We start from the raw sequence: 19,480 nt of genomic DNA, 5'->3' as shown, positions 1-19,480 counted from the left end.
AAACAAAGTAGGAAATTAACATTAGCTATCTTTTATTCTGCTCTTTATTTATATTTTATTTTTCTCATAAAAAAGAAACCATATGGTATATAAGATTGTGTATCTGTTTTATTTTTCTGAACATGTTGGCTTCAATATGCACTCAATTTTTAATTTGCTTTAGTTGTTTTTCTTACTTTTTTCCTTTCTCTATGGTTTCCATGAGATTTGTATAAAATTATCATAGTTGTGATGGTCAATTTCAAGCTATTTTTGACTCCCATTAAGTTGAAGATAAATATATTTTATCTTGAATACATATTTGTTATATTCTTTTTATATTCTGCCCAGTTTATATGGCTATAATTTTTGCACTTTTGTCTTTTAACTTTACATTAGAGTTAAATATAATTTTCACCACATATTAGACTACTATATTATTTTGTATCCATGTATATATTTACCATAATTACTGCAAAATATATTTGCATATGCTTTCACTTTAGTGTTAAGCATGTTTCATTTCAACCCGAACATTTAGCACTTTTAGAAAGGTAGGTCTACTGCTGACCAGCATCGTTTCCTTTTTTGGTAAAGTCGCTTTCATTTTTTAAAGAGTACTTGGATGGATATAACATTATTTGATAGATTTTTAATATTTTTCTTTTTAGTAGTCTCAGTGAATTGTACCGTTTTATTCTAGCCTGAAATATTTCTGCTGAGAAATTGCTGAAGGTTTTATCAAATTTCATTCCTATTTTTACAGTTCATTTCTGGTGCTTTCAAATTTCTTCTTTTGTTCTTTACCATTAACAGTTGTAATGTCTGTTGGTATAAATTCAAATATTTTTTTTTGTTTTAATTTCATGAACTCATACCTCCTTTTTCTTCTCCAGATTTAAGAAATATTTCCTTATTATTATTTTAAATAAAGTTAGTGCTTTTTAAAAATTTCTATAACCTTTTGAATGCACATAATTTGTAATTGATTCATATATGATGCCCTATAAGTCTTATAACCTTTCTTCATATTTCTTTTTCTTTCCTTCTTTTTGTTCATCTGAAAGGATTATTTCAAATAACACATCTTAACTCTTGTTGGTGTCTCATTCTTTTGATAAAATCTGTTTGGGAAACACTTTATTGAAATTGTCCATTTAGCTATATATATATATATATATATATATATATATATATATATATTTAGCTATATTCTTAAACTACAGAATTTGTGTTTTGACATGTTTTCTTTTACGTTAATATTTTTTTCTTTCCTATATTGTTTCCTGATATTGTTTAATTGTCTGCCTGTGTTCTCTTGCAGTTCACTGAGCTTCTTCACAGTGACTGTGTGCTGAATTCTTAGGTAGTTAGTACATCTCCATTTCTTTGAGAATCGCTACTCACGTTTTGTTTTGAGTATTTGGCTATTTTTTTTTTTTTTTTTGTCTTCCTGCTTTTTATGACTTACAAAGTCTTTTCTTGGTGTGTGCATGCACGTCTGAAGTAGCAGTCACTTCTTCTGTTTCCCAATTCTGGCTTTTGCTAGGAAATTCTCTCTTCCTGGTCAGGTGAACAAGAGATTTACAGTGGAATTAATGCTGTGGTCTGCAGGTAATTTGGTGCAGGTATCTACAGAGTGGTAAACAAGCAGACATAATGAGTATGGTGCCAGAAGCTATGAATATATGTGTTTATTTTCAGATCCCAAATGCTTCTAGATCTGTGGCATGAGCCCATATGTATAATTGTTGATGGATGTGCTTGCTGCTTGAGTCCAGGGTGGTGCTAACCTGTTGCTGTTCTCTACTAAAAGATTTGGTGTAAATTCCAATGGTACATGTCTTGGTTGCTCCTCTGCATCCTTAAAACATCCTGGTATGATGGGTGGTAGGCAAGCAGAGTCAATCCTGTATTCTAAGCCCAAGTCAGGTGCTCCATTTTCTCTCCCACAGGAGAGCACAAAGGACAAAGACGTCTCACACAGCACTGTCTACTTTGATCTATAGTCTGAATAATACAAAGACATTTTGTCATGAAAAGTAATTAAATTGGCATTTCAATGGCAGGACAAGTGCTGGAATCTCTCATTTTTTTTTGCATCAATTTTGAAAGAAATGTTAAAATATCTACAATTTTCAGAGCTTTTCTGTTTAAGTTTTCAAATAAAACCAAGTAATTTTAATTTCATGATTATTTTGGATATATAGCAAGGATTTGATATTTCATGGTGATCCTTTTACCGTATCTTGGTACATGCTCCATGAAGAAATATTATCTTATTATAGTCATTAAGAATTTCTGGCTACAATATATTTATACTAGTCAGCTTTCTTATTGTTGAGATATAAAATATCTGTTATAATGACGTAAAGGGCAAAATAGTTCTATTTAGCTTCTGGTTGCAGGGATTTCAGTCCATAGTTGTTTGACTCCAAGGCAGGAACATCATTGCAGAAAGGTGTGGTGTACCAAAATTACTCACTTCACAGGAGTGAGAAGCAGAGAACACTCCAAGAGACGAGTGAGAAGTGTACTCCCAAACAACACTCACCCTGTTACCCACGTCCCCTAACTGGGCCCTACATCCTAATTGTACATTCAGCTATGACACCAGTGGATTAATCCATGGGTTAGTATAGCAACCCCATGCTTCAGTCTCCTCTTCAGAAGTCTTGTAGTCCAGTTGAGCCGACAAAATCCACCAGGAGGGTAATATACCATCCTATGTTTAACCTTAACACTGTCTTTATGAAGCTGCTGTTATACTCTACAGGAATTTTATCTTTCACCACAAACCAACAGCTATTACAACAGTTACCTACCTATAACATTTTATCTAGTGTTACTTGTGTGTTGATGTCTTATACCTTTTCCTCTTATGTTATAAACTTTGTTATATCATTTTAAATTTTCTTTTGCCAATTTAAAATATTCTCCAGCTTAGATTATTTTTCCTTATGAACACTTTAATCTTTCAAATAATATGAAGAGTAAACATTTCTTAAAGCTTTTACTATTTTATTTTTGCTAAAAAAAATGTCAGCTCACATTTAATTGGTTTTGAACTCATGCAGAAAAACAGTACTGGCTAAAAGTTCATTGGAACACTTTCTTCTGTATCTCTACCTATATCTTGTGAGAAAACTGAATCTCTTGTTAATCTCCTTCAAATAGTTTCCGAAAATAACTTTTAAGATCACTCACAGATTCACATTGCTGTTCCTTAATTGACTTGATTTTGTTTTTTTTTCATTCTTTACTCCAGTGGAGCCTTACATACAAATTTAATATTAACAATACAACTTCAACTATTTAATATATGCAATTTAAAAAACCTCAAACCAAATTACCTCATGTCTTCTGTAACAATTCATTAATATGTAAAGGATAATATAAATATAAATTTCTATGTAATACTTTATATACAGAATGAAATTCTGAATTCAAAGTGCAGGATTTATTTTCCAAATATGGAAACACCACATTTCACACATGGTTCTAAATTAATTATGGCACCTGTTTTATTTCTAGAGGAGATTCCATTTTAAAATAAAATTCTGTACATAAAGAATAAATGTGCCAGAAAAAAAGGTCAGAAAATAAACAACAGCAGTTTCCATTTGAAATATAATACTTGAAATTTTAAGCTTAAAAATTTTAGTTATATTAATGGGGATGGTGGAACTTAATCTTTCTCTGGTTTACCAAATTTATGTTTATATGAAAATGCGCAGTCAAGATTTAGAGTATCTGTCCTTATTTGACACTAAGATATTGCTGGAAAAAGAGAGGCAGTATTTGTTCTTTAGGTAATATCATGTTTTACTGCATCTATTATTGTTATGTGCTAAGGTGATTTCTGCAGAAGTTAGCTGTTATATTTATATTAACACATAATAAAATCAATGTAAACATGATTGTATATGGATAGCATAATATGTATCTTCTGGCCAGTAAGTTACAAGTTTCAGCCTAAACTTATAAGGCAGAAAGTGCTTCTTCATAAGTATTTCAAAGTTAAACTAGTATCTGTAAACATAATTGAATCAAGAGTTTATTCTTTTACCTGGTTGGAGCAAAAGATGGTTCCAACAATCAACATACAGTACTTACAGATATTCTATCATACTGCTCTGTACTTCTTTTTATCTGGACTTCCTGTTAGTATAATGAACCTGTAGTAAAGCTGGCTTGTACATAATTTTTAAAAATTCATACCCATTGGTTCTTTTTTCAGTCTTTTATAATATATACTTAAATAGAGCTGGTTTGAAGAAATATGAAGAAACATACAAACTTTCTTAAAGATCAAGGAGTAGTTATATATGATGTGCATATCTACTGTAGCATTCCTGACTGGAACAAGAAAAGTTAAACAAACTAAACTATTTTGTAGAATATGTAACTTGCATTTTTCCTATTTTCCGGACATCTTTACCTTTGCCTCCTGTGGAAAGCACTAATTTTGCCACTAGGGGGCGCTGGATACAAGGTCGCCATTTTACTGTGATTTTTCTACCACAGGCTTCACAGTCTTCACACAGATAACACTTTGTGAGTTGGGAAGAGGATTAGGGGATGAGAGCAGAATGGAAGGAGGAAAGAAGTTTAAGTAACAAAGCCAACAATTCAATATGCATATGTACCCGTTCCCTATAATGAATATATTTATTATGCATCAGAAACATTAATCAAAAAAGAAAGAAAATAGTTTAACAATTCAGAATTTTCTTATTGGAGCACTAAGAGGACATAGAGTTATGAAAAAAAAACAAATGGAAATATTTTAGAGGTAGCAAAGGGGAGAAAGATTACTGGAATAATCTTGGCTTTTGTTACAGTTCACAGAGTTCTAAAACAATTTCTTTTTTTTTTTTCCCCCTGAAAGACTAAGCGGACCTCTAGCTACTAAACCTTACAAGACTTAAGTAGCATGCTAGCAATTCATGAAACTGAGAGCAACAGTAATAAAAATTCTTCGTTTGATTTTGGGTTGATTATAGGTATATTATGAACTCTTAACTTGAATTTATAACACGTGGAAATCAATCAGTGAAGCTCAGTTTTAGTAAAATTATTGTCTGGAGTGATAGGTAATTTTATTCTTTCTAAACTTTAGACAATTTATCATTAAATTAATAGAAATGTTTAATTCAGGTTTTCAATTTATTATTTTTGTGTTGCTTTTTCATGTAATGATTTTTGTTTACAGTTATTTAGATATCATTCTGTTAAAATATATTCATTCACTGTTTAACAAAATATCGCCTAAGTATGTTTTCACAGTTGCCAGTAGTTCTGGATATTGAATTTCATCAAAAATTCTAAAAAGCTTTAGCTAATAGGACCTGTTTTTTTTTTTTTTTTTTTCTTTTTAGCACTTTACTATTTTGAAACTTCTGAAGATAGACTTTATGATATATATGTGTGTGTGCATGTGTTATGTGTGTATATATAAGCTATATATACATATAGGTGTATATATATATATATATATATATATATATATAAACTATTTATAAACAAAATTAACTGTCACCAGTAACAAACAACATGACAAGCTGAGAATGTGTTTATGCTACATCATTATAGATATCAATTAACAGGGCTTCTCTTACAAACGTAAATGGTTACTTGCAAAGAAACAACCACACATAATAATATTACCTGCAAAGTAACAACCACTTCCTTACATGATAGAGTAATTAGTAAAATACAAAAACAACAACAAAAAAAAGAATTTTAAAAAATCTACTAAACATTGTCATGATTTAGAACTTTAATACCTCCGCAAATCCTTATGGATTCAGAGTTGGGAGTTTGGGAACATGATTAAAACATGGAGGTGTTATTTTCATCAGTGTATTCATTCACCAATGATTTCAGTACTTGAATACGCTGTTGGGAAGTAGGGGACTAAGGGTGACCTGGAAGGATGAATATTCCTCTCTGGATCCTGCCTTCACTCTGTGTTTCCTAGCCTCTAAGATTTGAGCAGTTTTTCCTCTGCCATAGTGTTACACCATGGCCTTCCTGCCTCAGAGCCATTCTGAATTATGAATTGAATCCTTTAAAAGCCAAAATAAACTTCTCTTTTAAGTTGTCCAAACAATGAGAAAGTGATTAAGATGAACATGTAAGACATCCAACCTTGTCCTTTGATAAAGGGATAAAAAGTAATATTACATTGAGATATCATGTCAACTAGAAGTACACAAATCCAAAATTTGTTAAGCACTCTATAGACAATGTCAACTGTCAAATCTTACCTTCTTTCACAAAGAAGGTATGTTAGTATAACCATTATGAAAGGCAAAGTGTTAGTTTTATATGTTGAACAAATGTCATTTTAATTGACAAATTTATAATTTTGAGAATTTGTCCTACATATTACTTTCCATGTGTAGACAAATGACATGCTCGATTTTGTTCATTTACTATATTCTTCATTAACACAAATTGGGTGGAAAATTCAAAAGCTAACTCACAGAGGAATCATTAAATACTCATTTGTCATTAATATGAAGAAATGTTATACAGCTGTTTAAAAATTTAAAGTCCTTAATGTTCTGATTTGAATATATCTACAAGATACATTATATTGAAAACAAGGAGACTTGGAGCAGTATGGTTTGTTCACTATTAAAAAAGAAGGAGGGGGGCTGGGGATTTAGCTCAGCGGCATAAGCGCCTGCCTTACAAGCAGGCAGTCATGAGTTCGATCCCTGGTACCAATAAAAAGGAAAAAGACAAAAAAAAAAAAAAAAAAAAAAAAAAAGAAGAAGAAGGAGGAGGGAAATTTTTTATGCTTGTTTATGCATAAAAATGTGTGGAAAAATAATAAGTTTAATAAAAGATGTAAGGAAAAAATAAAATTAGAATGCTACTAAAATTATGTAGTCAGGAGTTGTTTTACTTTTCATCAAATTTAGTTTTGAGTGGTAGACACTAGATAAATATTTTGAAAAAAATTAAATGTGTCCTTTTAAATTTAATATCTACTTATGGAAAATTATCAGGTGATAAACATTGCATTAGCATTTGAAATGTAAAGATAGATCACAAATATATTGTACCTTCTGGGATCTCACTATAACTCTGGGGAAGGGGGAGCACAACTCCTCATCAGATTACAAAATTCCAGAGATATCATTGCTAGTGTGTCAGTATGTGTAAAGTATTATGCAAATTACAATAATTTTTTTTATTTCAAGATCTGAATTTAATTACTCCTGCCTGATAAATTTATTTATAAATGAAACTATAAGGACCAACAATTGGAGCCCCAGTAAAGATGATGGATAGATAACAGCAGGCTACAGAGGCTCCCTGAGATAGTCAAATTAGATTTCAAAATAATACAGAGTGGGGAGTCCTGAACAGTCCTGCAGTATTCTTGATCCAGAAAGAAACTAAGATGAGAAGAACCAAGCAAACATAGAGTCCTGGTGCTACTATTGGGAACAGCTAAAGCCTCAGTGCCCCCGCTGCAGCTCCCATACTCACGTGGCTGTAACATAAAGGGGTGCCCAAAATCCAACCACTTTGACACACTGAGAACATAGTCACACTGAGATCAGGGGTCAGTGAGCCAAATGGAGAGCTGAGCTGGTGGGGAACCTGTATCAACCCATGGTGAGTGCTGGGAATAAAACCATTCAAAAGAAAAAGATGAACAGATGACATTCTGGGACCAGGCAGACTGGCAAGTACAAGGAGCAGCAGTGACTTCAGTCAGTTGTTCCCTTCTGACACAGTAGGGTGTGCTTGGCCTGGGGCATGCTCCTGGCTGAGATCCAATAGGTTATTTCAAACCAATTCCCTATGCCTGAAGGCATACACTAAGCAGCGAAGTCTCAGCAGGTTGATTGACCCGGAGGAGAGGGTCCGGTATATAGTGCCTCTGTTTGCACCTCAATAGCACCCTTAAGTGGACAGGATCATCTATCCAGCATGCTTCAGAGGAAGAATTATAAACAACAAAGAAATAAACCGGGGCCTTGTATATACATCTGTGAGGAAGAAACAAAAAATATGAGAAGGAGCAGCAAAAAGATAAAGTCCCCAGCCCCCAACCCTGAGAACAATGAGCCAGGAAAGATAAATACAAAGGAGATTAAGAACAGCAAACATACAATATCATGCATGGCACGATTGGACACAAAGAGATGTCTTTGGGACCTCATAGATGAGTTCAAGAGTGAAATATTTAACCAAGTAAAGCAAGATATAAATAGATTAATGAAAGAAATGCTAAGAATCTCTCAAGAAGATACAGGCGGAAGAATGGAGGAACACACAAAAAAGGGAGAATCATTTGATGAAGAATATAAAGAAAACATAGAGTACATGAAGTAGGTTCAAAGAGATAACCAGGAAAAAAACAAAAACAAAAAAAAACAAAAAAACAAAAAAACAAAAAAAACAAAAAACAAACTTCATTGAAAGCTGGCAAAAATGCTTGAAAGAAACTCATGATTGATTATCCAAACTGGAGGACAAGTTTGCAATGTGGGATCATGAAAGGAAAATTTTCTTAAAAATAACAAGTAAACAAGCAGTAACAATGCAAAGCCTAGAAGATGACAAGAGGTTCTACAACTTAAGAATAAAGAATGTGAATGAAGAAGCAGGGGTAAAAACAAAGTAACTACAAAGACTGTTCACAGAAATAATTAAGGAAAACTTCCCAAACATAGGAACAGGAAATGATATTCAGATGTACGAGGCAGACAGAATTCCAGCCACCTACAACCAAAGCAGAACTACACCCAGCAGATAATAATCAAGATCCCAAAAATCCAACATAAGAAAAGAATACTAAAAAATGTCCAAGACAAGAAATATATTACTTACAAGGGAAAGTCTATCAGAATTATGGCAGCCTTCTCAACAGAAACCATCAAATCAAGAAGAGACTGGAGTGAAGTATTCCAAGCCCTGAAAGAAAATAATCGCCAGCCCAGATTGATGTACCCTAAAAAATATCTCTAGGAATTAATGGAGAAACAAGATGCTTCCAAAACAAAAAAGGAACTGGGGGAATTCATGACCACCAACCCAACTCTACAGAGAATAATTCAGGACACTCTAAAGAGAGAGAAAAGTACCATGATTCCAGGAAAAGTGGCAGAGGGGTCTCAGTGAATGGAGCAGAAAGCAAAATGAAGAAGACAAACAGGCAACCAATGAGGGAAAAAGAGCACAACAAAAATGAGGCAGAGAAGGTTGACTATAATCTCTAATATAGATGACTTTGATACACTAAATTAAACAAAAAGAACCATATGTAGAGCTGATCTGGAGGTAGGGTCTACCAAGATGATATAGGAAACATAATTAACATGAAAGATAGCACATGAAAATCAAAAAATGAGGAAACAATGCTCTGTGACAGAGAACCAGAGAGTAATAGGAGCAACTAGACAAGTATTTGAGGATATGTGGGAAAGATGGACTTTAATAAGTAAAGCAATGCAACTAGAGATCAAATCCAGGAGAGAGAAGGTTCAGAAACACTTAGGTAAACAGCAGGTTGCCCCCCCCCCATATGAAACCTAGGGTATTGGTGATACTCAAAAATGCACAGTATACCCTGGGGGAGTGAAATGGGAGGAAAAGCCTTAAAAAAGAGAGCAGAAGATATTGTTAATAGTGTATCAGGAATTAAAACCCATATTACACAGCTCTGCTTAGGTAGAACTTACTCTGTTCCAATTTGTCTACCATTACTAGATCTGAGGGCATGACAGCTATCCCAAAAATATCAGGATATAGCACAGTAATCATCTTTAATTTCATATTAACTTAATCTGGAGCCCTGTATAACTTATACTGTTTTATCATAACTGGTCTTAGTTAAATCTGATTTGTTTGATTGCTGTTTGTTATCAACAGGCTTTATTCAAAATTGTTATAATTGATAGTATCAAGTCTGAGAATATAGACAACTATTCTGCAAATGACAAGATTCGCTATAATACCCACTCTGGTTTGATTACTACCTGTTTTTGTAGTTTTACACTATCTACAAAGTTGTGTTTCTACCAATACTGTTAGGTACTGATATATTCAATTATACTATCTCTGGTGATATTGTCAGTTCTATGAAGATAACAAGAGACAACACAGTAACCATGGTAGAACTCCTTGTATAGTGGTTTTAGATGTCTTTTTCACTTTATGTATCATTAGGAATATGTTTTGTTCTGTCCTACTTTGTTTTATGCCCCCCTCTAATATAGAAAGGATAGAAATACATGTTAAGACTCAAGCATGCGTAGAATCTATAAACAGTTTATGAGAACTGATCTTAGAGCACATGATGAAATGAACAAATACTTTGAAGGAAAAAAGACACTACAGTACCCAGTGCTGATCCTGGAGTGCCATGATGTGAAATCCAGCAATACTATTAGACTTTGTCCAAAGTAATTCTAGTCTACTTTGGTTTGTTTAATCTCAACATAAGTTAAGATATGGAAAACTGCATGTATGTTTAAGTGTACAGGATAGATAACCATATTAATAAGTTTTTGCTGGATAGTTGAATAGAACTATTTGCAATTTCACTGTTGAATTCCCACTTATATGTTCCACTTTTGTATCTTGAACAATTATTTATAAGAGAACAATATGTAAACATCAACTAGTGATTTATTACTGTTTATTTTTTTCTTTGAAAGTATGTATTATATCTACCCATTTACTGTTTTTTAGTCTTTCTTTAAATAAAACATAAATAAATAAATAAACAATAGTAACTAATTGACTTCTTAGAAAATAATTTTTTAAAAGTGCATAAATGTGTTTTTATACATCTTCTCAAAGTACAACTGCTTATAGAACGGCATATTTAGTTTTATCTTCTAGAGAATCTAGTAAGCTTTTAGGAGACTGTGGAGACACAAAACAATAAAAAAAAAGTAGCTCTATGATGACAAAGCAAATCCTTGGTTAATCTTAGAAGAAAAGTTCTCTTAAGAAAGCTTGATTATTTTCCCCTGTGGCTGTCCAATGATATACAAGTATATTTACAAATTAACAAATTAACACTACTCCACATACGAGAAGATGCTCTCCAATAATAAATTTCAAGTGACTTCCAGATTTAGCACCACTCTTTATCCTGAGGAAATAACTACAAATGAAAATGTCTTTGTAGTAGTTTGCATTTTCATTATAATTCATCAGATAGATTAACAAAAGAATTATCTTATGTTCATATTAATAAGTACTTTTATATGACAAATTATCTACAAATACAATGGATTTTTAAATGTTTAAATCAAATTTATCATAGTAAAACACAATTCTATTAATCTCCCAAAGAATATTTTCCCTTACTTCCAATATACTTATCCCATCATTCTCAACACTTTCTGAAGCAGTTCTGGTAGTCCTTTTATGTTTGTCTTTAGCTGAGCTATGATGATTTTGAATCACATCATATAATTTACTTTTCACACTCATCTGACATTAAGGAATGAAATCTCATAGTACCAAATTTGGTGAATAAAGCAGGAGTTTCTAGGAGCACACCTTTCCATTGGATGGCACTCAACAGCAGCATTCATCATAGTTTTGGTATTTTAGTTCATAAAGCACACACCAAAAGAGTTCCAGAAAGTGTCAACAATTATGGGATAATTGGTTTGAAGCAAGAGATTTTGAGGGAATTAATAACAATGTTTTTTACTATACATTTTTTCATATTGATTGATCAACCCTTGTATGTTAGAACAATAGATGTAGTGGTGAAATCAAACCTTTGCCACATTTCTTCATAGGGTAGAACAAGGCTTTTTCCTGTGGGCTGTCATTTTAAATATATTTTATTAGCTGTTAGATAAACATCTTATACAAGAGAGATGTTCAAAATATGTTATCAATTATAATAAACACTAAGACCATAAAATTGTATTTCTTATGTTTTTAGACCACTAAATACATATGACCTTTTCAATTTTGGGGAAATAACTTCTGAGTTCTTCTTGAGGGTATACAGTTCTGAATTATTAATATTACTATTGACCACAGATGTACTTACAATTCTTATGAAAAGAAGCTTGAAGGATCTGCATATGCCTATTCTCATTAGAGATTTACATTATGCAACATGCTGTGTATCAAAATAGCAGTAGGGCTTCAGTTATTTATGCCAGTTACTTAGCTCTATGTCAGCATCAGTCAGCTTATGCAGTCATCTTTTTTTAAAATTTGATTTGACTTTTTGTTCCCTATCTATCCGCTTCTCAATTGCAAATAAAATTTTACATCTCTACTATTATTTTTATTCTTGCAGAATTTTGGTAAATATTACTTTATATTTGAGAAAATTACAGAAAAGTAAAAATAAAAATCCAAATATTTAAATATCTTCATTTTTTAAATCAAAAAATATTTACCAAATTGAAATTCATATTTATTCTTTTTGGTCTTTGTATTGGTTACTTTTCTATTGTTGCCCAGATGAGATACTCAGTGCTCAAAATTAAAGAGGAAAAGATTTATTTATCTTACAGTTCATGAAGGTTTTAGTCTGTAATCAACTGACTCCAAGACAGGGTGTTGTGTCTGAGGGGCAATAAGTTCATGGCAACCGAAGAAACCAATGGCAACAAGAGTAAAAGCACAAAAGTAAGGAACAAGCATTTTTCCATCATTTGGGTTACAAGCAGGCTACCCACCCCAGGGCTGGTGCAGCACCCACACCTCCAATCCCAGCTCTAGAAGATAAGCAATTACAAACTCTAGATTTATCTGCCTTCAAAAGGTTCATCCCAATGGCCCCATGAGGGTTTGGGGGACCATCCAGGCACAAATCATAACATTCCACTTCTGCCCCCCTCAAAGATTCATGCAAAGCCCTTTATAGAAAAGACATGTTGTCCATATGTAAGTTATCAAACTCCTAACTGTTTCAGCATTACTGAAAATTCCAAGTCCAATGTCTCTTCTGAGATATAAGGCAAATTATTATCTGCAATTATTATCTGTACAAATGAAGGTTAAACACTTCCAACATACAATGGCAAAAGATAAACATTTTGATTCCAAAAGTTACAAATGGAGAATATAAGGGAATGGGACCAAAAAAAAGCCCAGAGTCCAGCAGAGCAAAAATTAATCCTGTAGGTCCATGTGCAATATCTGAGGTAATTTGTGTCAAATAGTGAGCTCCAAAGGGCTTGCATGACTCCACTCTATGACACTTCTTGTAGTGGTAGCTTTCATGACCTCTCTCTTAGGCCTGCTTTGCTCCTTCCTTGTAGATTTCCTTAGATGGTCCATGTTTCTGATTTTTCCAAAGTTTTTTACTGAATCTTTCACTTCACACTCATAAAATCACATACTGCCCTCTCAGGGCACACTACCTGTCTTCCCAGGTCTTCTTCTGAATATGGGTGGAAGCCTTTTTAATCTCAGATGTCTTGCATTCTGCATGTGTGTAAAGCCAGAATCAAGTGGATGTTGCCAAGGTCTGATGTTGGCTGGATCAGTAGCCAGTGTTTACTCTCTCTTGGTTGTAAGGGTCAAGTGCCTGGATCACGGGTTACTCTGAAGCTGGTTCTGAGGTACGAATTTTGTACACCACCACCATTCTGGAACATAGTACAGCTGCTCCCATTCTGAAACATGGTGCTTTATGGCTTTCTTCTTAGAATAAAGTCTTTCATGCTTTCAGGCTACAAAGGGTAGAGACTTGTTGCTTCTTGAGACCCTGAGGCCATCTTTTATATTTTCCTGTTCCTTGTTCAACACTGAGATCACCTCTACTCTGTCTTAGCAATTCACAGCTTTCCTGAAGCTTTTTTTCCCCTGAGCAAACTCATAGTTTAAATATCCTACTGGACTTTTTGCTCTTGATTCACAACACGAATCTAGTTAAAAGCACAAGCAATAGCCATACCACTGCCTGAAATTAAAATGCCTTGAAATTTCTTCTGCTGGACTAATGGATCTGTTGCCTTCAATGTAGCCTCAGGCAAACTCTCTTGGCACAAGAAAAATGCAGACAAACTTTTTGAAAAGTCATAATATATTTAATCTGGAGCCCAACTGCTCATACAGTCCTTCTTCCCAGAAGAGATCTCCCAAACCTGGTATTTACTGGAAGGACTTCTACCAGCACCTGAATCTTCTGAGCTCTGACCAGTATCTCCCATACAGAACAATCTAAAGTGCTTGAATGCTACTCTTTTAGGTGACATCTCTGAACATTTCCAAACTCTTCCCACAAGCCATTACCAACAGCTGTTGAAACACATATTCAAGTATAGTCACAGTGATGACTCCACTTCTCTGATACCAAATTCTGTATTTGTCACTTTTCTCTTGTTGCTGAGACAAAATACCCAACTCCCAAAATTAAGGAAGGAAAGATTTAGTTAATTCACAGTTTGTGGAGGTTTCAGTCTATAATCAGCTGGCTCCAAAGCAAAATGGTGTGGCAGAAGGGCAATAGTTCCTGGCAACAGAAGATACCAAAAGAAACGAGCAAAAGGGGCAAAAGGGAGGAACAAGCCTCTTTTCCTCACTTTGTTGTGTCAGGCTGGGATGGATGCAGAAGTCACACTGGCAATCTCAGCACTGGACAATGACAAATCACAAACTCTAGATTGAGTCACATTCAAAAAGCCCACCTCCCCTGTGACTGCATAAATCTTTAGGGGGGCATTCAAACACAAATCGTAACTATCTTAATCATAACTTTGTATTACTGGAGTCACATTCTTGATAAACATAAATATGTCAGTAATCTCTGATGCTAAAGTGTCCTATTTATCCAAAATTTTTATTTCTTTATAATTTATTGTAGGAATAAGATATGAAAGACATGTAGAAGTTTTCTAAATTGTGGGAGCAGTGGGTGAGTGTTGTTGTCAGGGATGTGAGGAGAAAAATTACAATCAGGACCCAGAATTTATAATATTATTTTATGATGTCCATCCAGAGTTAAACACATGGAAGTGCAAGAAATCTGTTTACAACACCAATGACCCAGAATGTCGAGCCAAAGACCTGGATCCCACAGCAATGTCCTGCGTGAGTCCAAATAAAAACCTAGAGCCTTGACAGTGCCTCCCATATGTCAGCTGGAGGTCTAGAGCCCATGAGAAAAACTCCAACTGTGTCTTTTATGGATCTGCACTGGGAAGACCCAAAGGATAGCAGTAGAAGATAGAAAGTCTATGCTGGTAGGTTGAGGGAGCCAAGAAGTCATGCTCAAAATAAGAACCAGGCCTGCTATATAAAGTATCACAGCCATCCTCAGTGATATGCTAGTCCCAAGCTTCTCCAAGGATAAGAACAGTTGAGTATATGCCAGAAACCCAGCTTGACAAGCTTCTCCTGGAGATTAAACAGCACATGACTTCCCCTCCACAGCCAGGAAGTGATGCTCAATGTGAGGACCAGAGCTCCAGCAAAGTGAACCACAGCCATTCTCACCAACAAGGTCCCAAGCTCCTCTGATGATAATAGCTGAACTCATATTGGGAAAGCTAGCCTTGATGGGCTCCTCCAAAAGAACCAACAGCTTGAAAAAGCAACATTTAGGAAACCCACAACATCTAGCTCCTCTTATTCATATCTTTATACTGATAACTTTCCTTAGCTGTACCATCTACATTCAGCACCATGTTGATTTAATTCAACTGGTGTTAAGTTGACCACTCATTTTTCATCCATAACAATAAGGAAACATGATCATGGCTTGACAGGGGAGGTTACTTTCAGTATTCACTGGGCATTATCTTCTCATTGTTTTGGCATAGTTCATTTGTGTTTTCTTCAAAAATATTCTGTAGTCAGCCTATAATTTTGAGGGTACCATGATTGTGATAGGACAAGTCTCCACACCTTGGGAGGGTAAAAAGCAGTTGTTTTGCAGTTGTCTGTGTGATTTCTGGGTCCAAAAACCAAGAATTATTTCAAAAATATTGCATTTCATTTACAAAAAATAATAAGCAGTGTATTCACTGGAGATTTTCTGAAAACATAGTTTTTTAATTTTCAGAATTTTCTGGAACAATATTGGAAGAAGCTGGCATGAACATCGGATGAAAGTCAAATAGAGCTAATCTAAGCAGCATGTAAAATATCTATATACCTAGTATATTTTGACCTAGATTTCACTATAGATATTCAAATTTGGACTTATCTTGCTTTGATTGCAAGAAAGTTTTAGAATAAAATACATATAAAAAGTTACTTAGTGGAATAAACCATAAGGCTAAAGAGTGTGATGATTTGATAATATGAGAGTTTTATGGAGTTTTTTTTTTTTTTTTTTAACTTTTGAGACAGAGATTCACTAAGCAGTTCAGTCTAGCCTTGAATTCGTTTTGCAGATTAAGCTGGCCTTAAAATCACAGCAATCCTTCTGCGTCAGCCTTCTGAATGTTGAAATTTTAGATATGTGGCACTACACCCAGCCTGCATTCTCATTTTGAACTTGAGAATATTTCCTTCAAAAATACATTATTTTAAACTTCCAAATTTCTATTAAATTATATTTGAATGGTTACTTGTTTCACTGACAAATGATTTATAATTAACTTTATCATTTTTGTTTGTTTATTTCTATTTGAGACAGTCTTGCAAACACAGTTCAAGATGGCTTTGAGCTTGATTTTTAACCCAGGTGCGTCTTCAACTTGCATTGATCCTCCTGCCTCAGTCTCCCAATTACTGGGATTGCAAGAATGTACCACCACACCTGGCTGTAAATAATTTTATCTTAAGCAGTATTTCCATAAGACTTCAGCATGTGTTATCTGAGAAAAAAAAAGTTTTGTGTTCAAACACATTTAGGGCATTCCATGTATGTAGTTAGCCAAACAAATTCCCACCTTTATATTTCTTAAAATGTAATTAATCTCCAACACTTAAGTATTGTTACCTAAGAGAAAATGTCTAAAATATTTCACAAAGAAAACTTTCTTATATCTTTTATTTTTTCAATACAGCAAGCATATTTTTATGATATTTTCTATAACCATCACGCAGGCATCAGCAAAACATTGAAACCCCTTATAATACATTTATTACTTTAAATTTGGTTACAGTTTTTAAACATGGTGTGTATATAAAAGATAATTTGTTTTCTTGTCTAGCTGTTATTTGCAGTATCTACCTGAGTGTTCCTGGAGTGAGACTCAGTAATTTTCTATTAGATTATTAAAACTAAGAAAATAAATATCATTATGCAATTCAAAGAGTTTTATTTTTGTTAAAATATGTTTTGTGAAGATTATACACATATTTGATAGATTGTAGATCAAGAAAATTTGATAAAATGTAACATAATAAACTCAAAATATTAATGGGTAATATCCCAAAGTTTTCTTCATGAATGCACAATTCACACCTTTTAAGCAAAGGACATATTTGAAAAATGAAAACTATACCATGGAACTGGAGATTTGTAGCACATTTACTTATCTATACTGGACAATAAACCTACATATACTTTTTAAATCTTATTTGAAGGAGAGCTAAAGCAGTTAATGAATAAGATGTTCCTAGAAGGTTCATAGGCATACAGCCAACCGGTGGAAATAAATGTAAGTCTTCTATTTGATTTTTCTCTGTTATAGTATAACTGCCCAAATGAATAAGTGAACATAACTTCTGCGCATATAGTGCATGAATTGAGGAAATTTCTTTGACTACAAGTCATCGGACCTGCTTGGGTCCTCTGTAAGTACAGAAATGTGTCATCATAACAGGCTAACTTGCTAACATAAGACCAGTGCACAATCCCAGACTCTCCACAGAGTACAATTGATCTGAATACTGTAAAGATTTACTGGTTCATTCTATTACAGATAAATTGGGGCGTTCTCCAACATGACCTCATCATGTAAACAAAAGAGAACAACATTCAAGAAGAGAAAGAAACAGGAAAATTTAGTGAACAAAACAAATGTTTACCACAGAAAATTAATTCATCTGTATTCTTGTTTACAAGCTTTGAACTAAATAAAACGAAATATACTTTAAGAAAGTGAGAGGTCCTCTCTTTGAGTTTAAATCAGTAATATTTATATTCACAGTAAAGAGGCAGGTCAATGGTATATTTCAATTTTGAAAATGTTAGTATATTTTCTAAAAAGAAAACATATACAGATGTCAAAATACCAACAACATGATTAGAGAGTTCCATGGTTCAAACAGGAGAGCATGAACTGAGGCATATTTTCATTCAGAACTTATTTGTATCTTATAAATTTGAATAATCATAAAACATTCTAAAACATGATTATTTCCATATAATAGCATTTATCATGCTCACTCTGAATTATCAATGTCTCTACAGATAGAATTTATAATTATCAATTTAACATTCACTCACCTCCTCCATAAAAAAACTGAATGTCTCTTCATAAGTTTTGTATCAGTATATGTTTGTGATACATAATTAATATATGCATCATGGGGTATTGGTGCATATATATAATCTCATCCCCTTCTCTTCTCTGTTTGCCCACCTCCCCCCATGACCAAACACCTTTTCATCTTCACAAAGAGAGTCTCTCTGATTCACAAGGTTTTCTACACCTATTTCCTGTAGTAAATTCAGGTTACTTATATGTTCACTATGTATATGTTCATCGATTCATTTTTCTCTCTTCTATGAAAATTAATTTTGCCATTCTCTAAGAACAATTTCATCCACTGACTGCTTTCCTAGGAAGGTAAAACCTGAATTCACTGTGCATACCTGACTTAAATCTTTTTTTTTTCTATTTTAAAAACTACAGAATATAACTCTGACATCTTTTCAAGTGTTGGTAGCACTGCTGCAAAGCATGGGAATCTTCTACAATAGCAGAGTCTAGAAAGAATCTTAGCTATAATTTATCAATAAGACAGTCATTGGCAAAAAGTCAGAGTTTTTAAAAAGAAACCTGTATAAACACTGAGAATATCATACATAAGGCTCAATATACATGACACGGTTGAAGTAAGAATATTGACTGACAATTGCATTCTTTTTCTGAGTATGTATATTTAAGATTTGAGGATATAGTAACATTTTAAAGTAATTTACAAAATTAATTGTGAAGTAGTGCTTTTCTTTTCTTCCAAGAGAAAGCTCCTTTGCTACACAAAATTGTAGTGACTAAAAATGGTTAAATAAATTTAGTAGAATTTCATTTGAATTTTTAATGATATATCAAAAAGTAAAGTCAATTTGTCTCACATGTGATTTTCTCACTACACTTCTTTTTATATCCTAATCACTTTTCTTTATAACAATTGGACCACACAGGGATCTCTTAAGTATTCTGGAAAATTTCCACTGAACTGTGTAGGCAGAGCCTACTGTATCCTAAGCAAACTGTAGAACATAGATTATTGAGAAGTCTGCAGAGAAACCATAAAGACAAATCTCTCAAGAGATAATTGGTATAGTTTGAGTTATGTTGCAAAACACACATGGTAAAAACTTAGTCCTCAAAGCAACAGTGTTAAAAAATGAGACATT

The sequence above is a fragment of the Cavia porcellus genome, unplaced genomic scaffold (assembly GCF_034190915.1).
Source record: "Cavia porcellus strain 051 isolate PalLab524CR breed Dunkin Hartley unplaced genomic scaffold, mCavPor4.1 scaffold_15, whole genome shotgun sequence".
Lineage (NCBI taxonomy): Eukaryota > Metazoa > Chordata > Mammalia > Rodentia > Caviidae > Cavia > Cavia porcellus.
Note: the sequence above shows the minus strand (reverse complement) of the source record.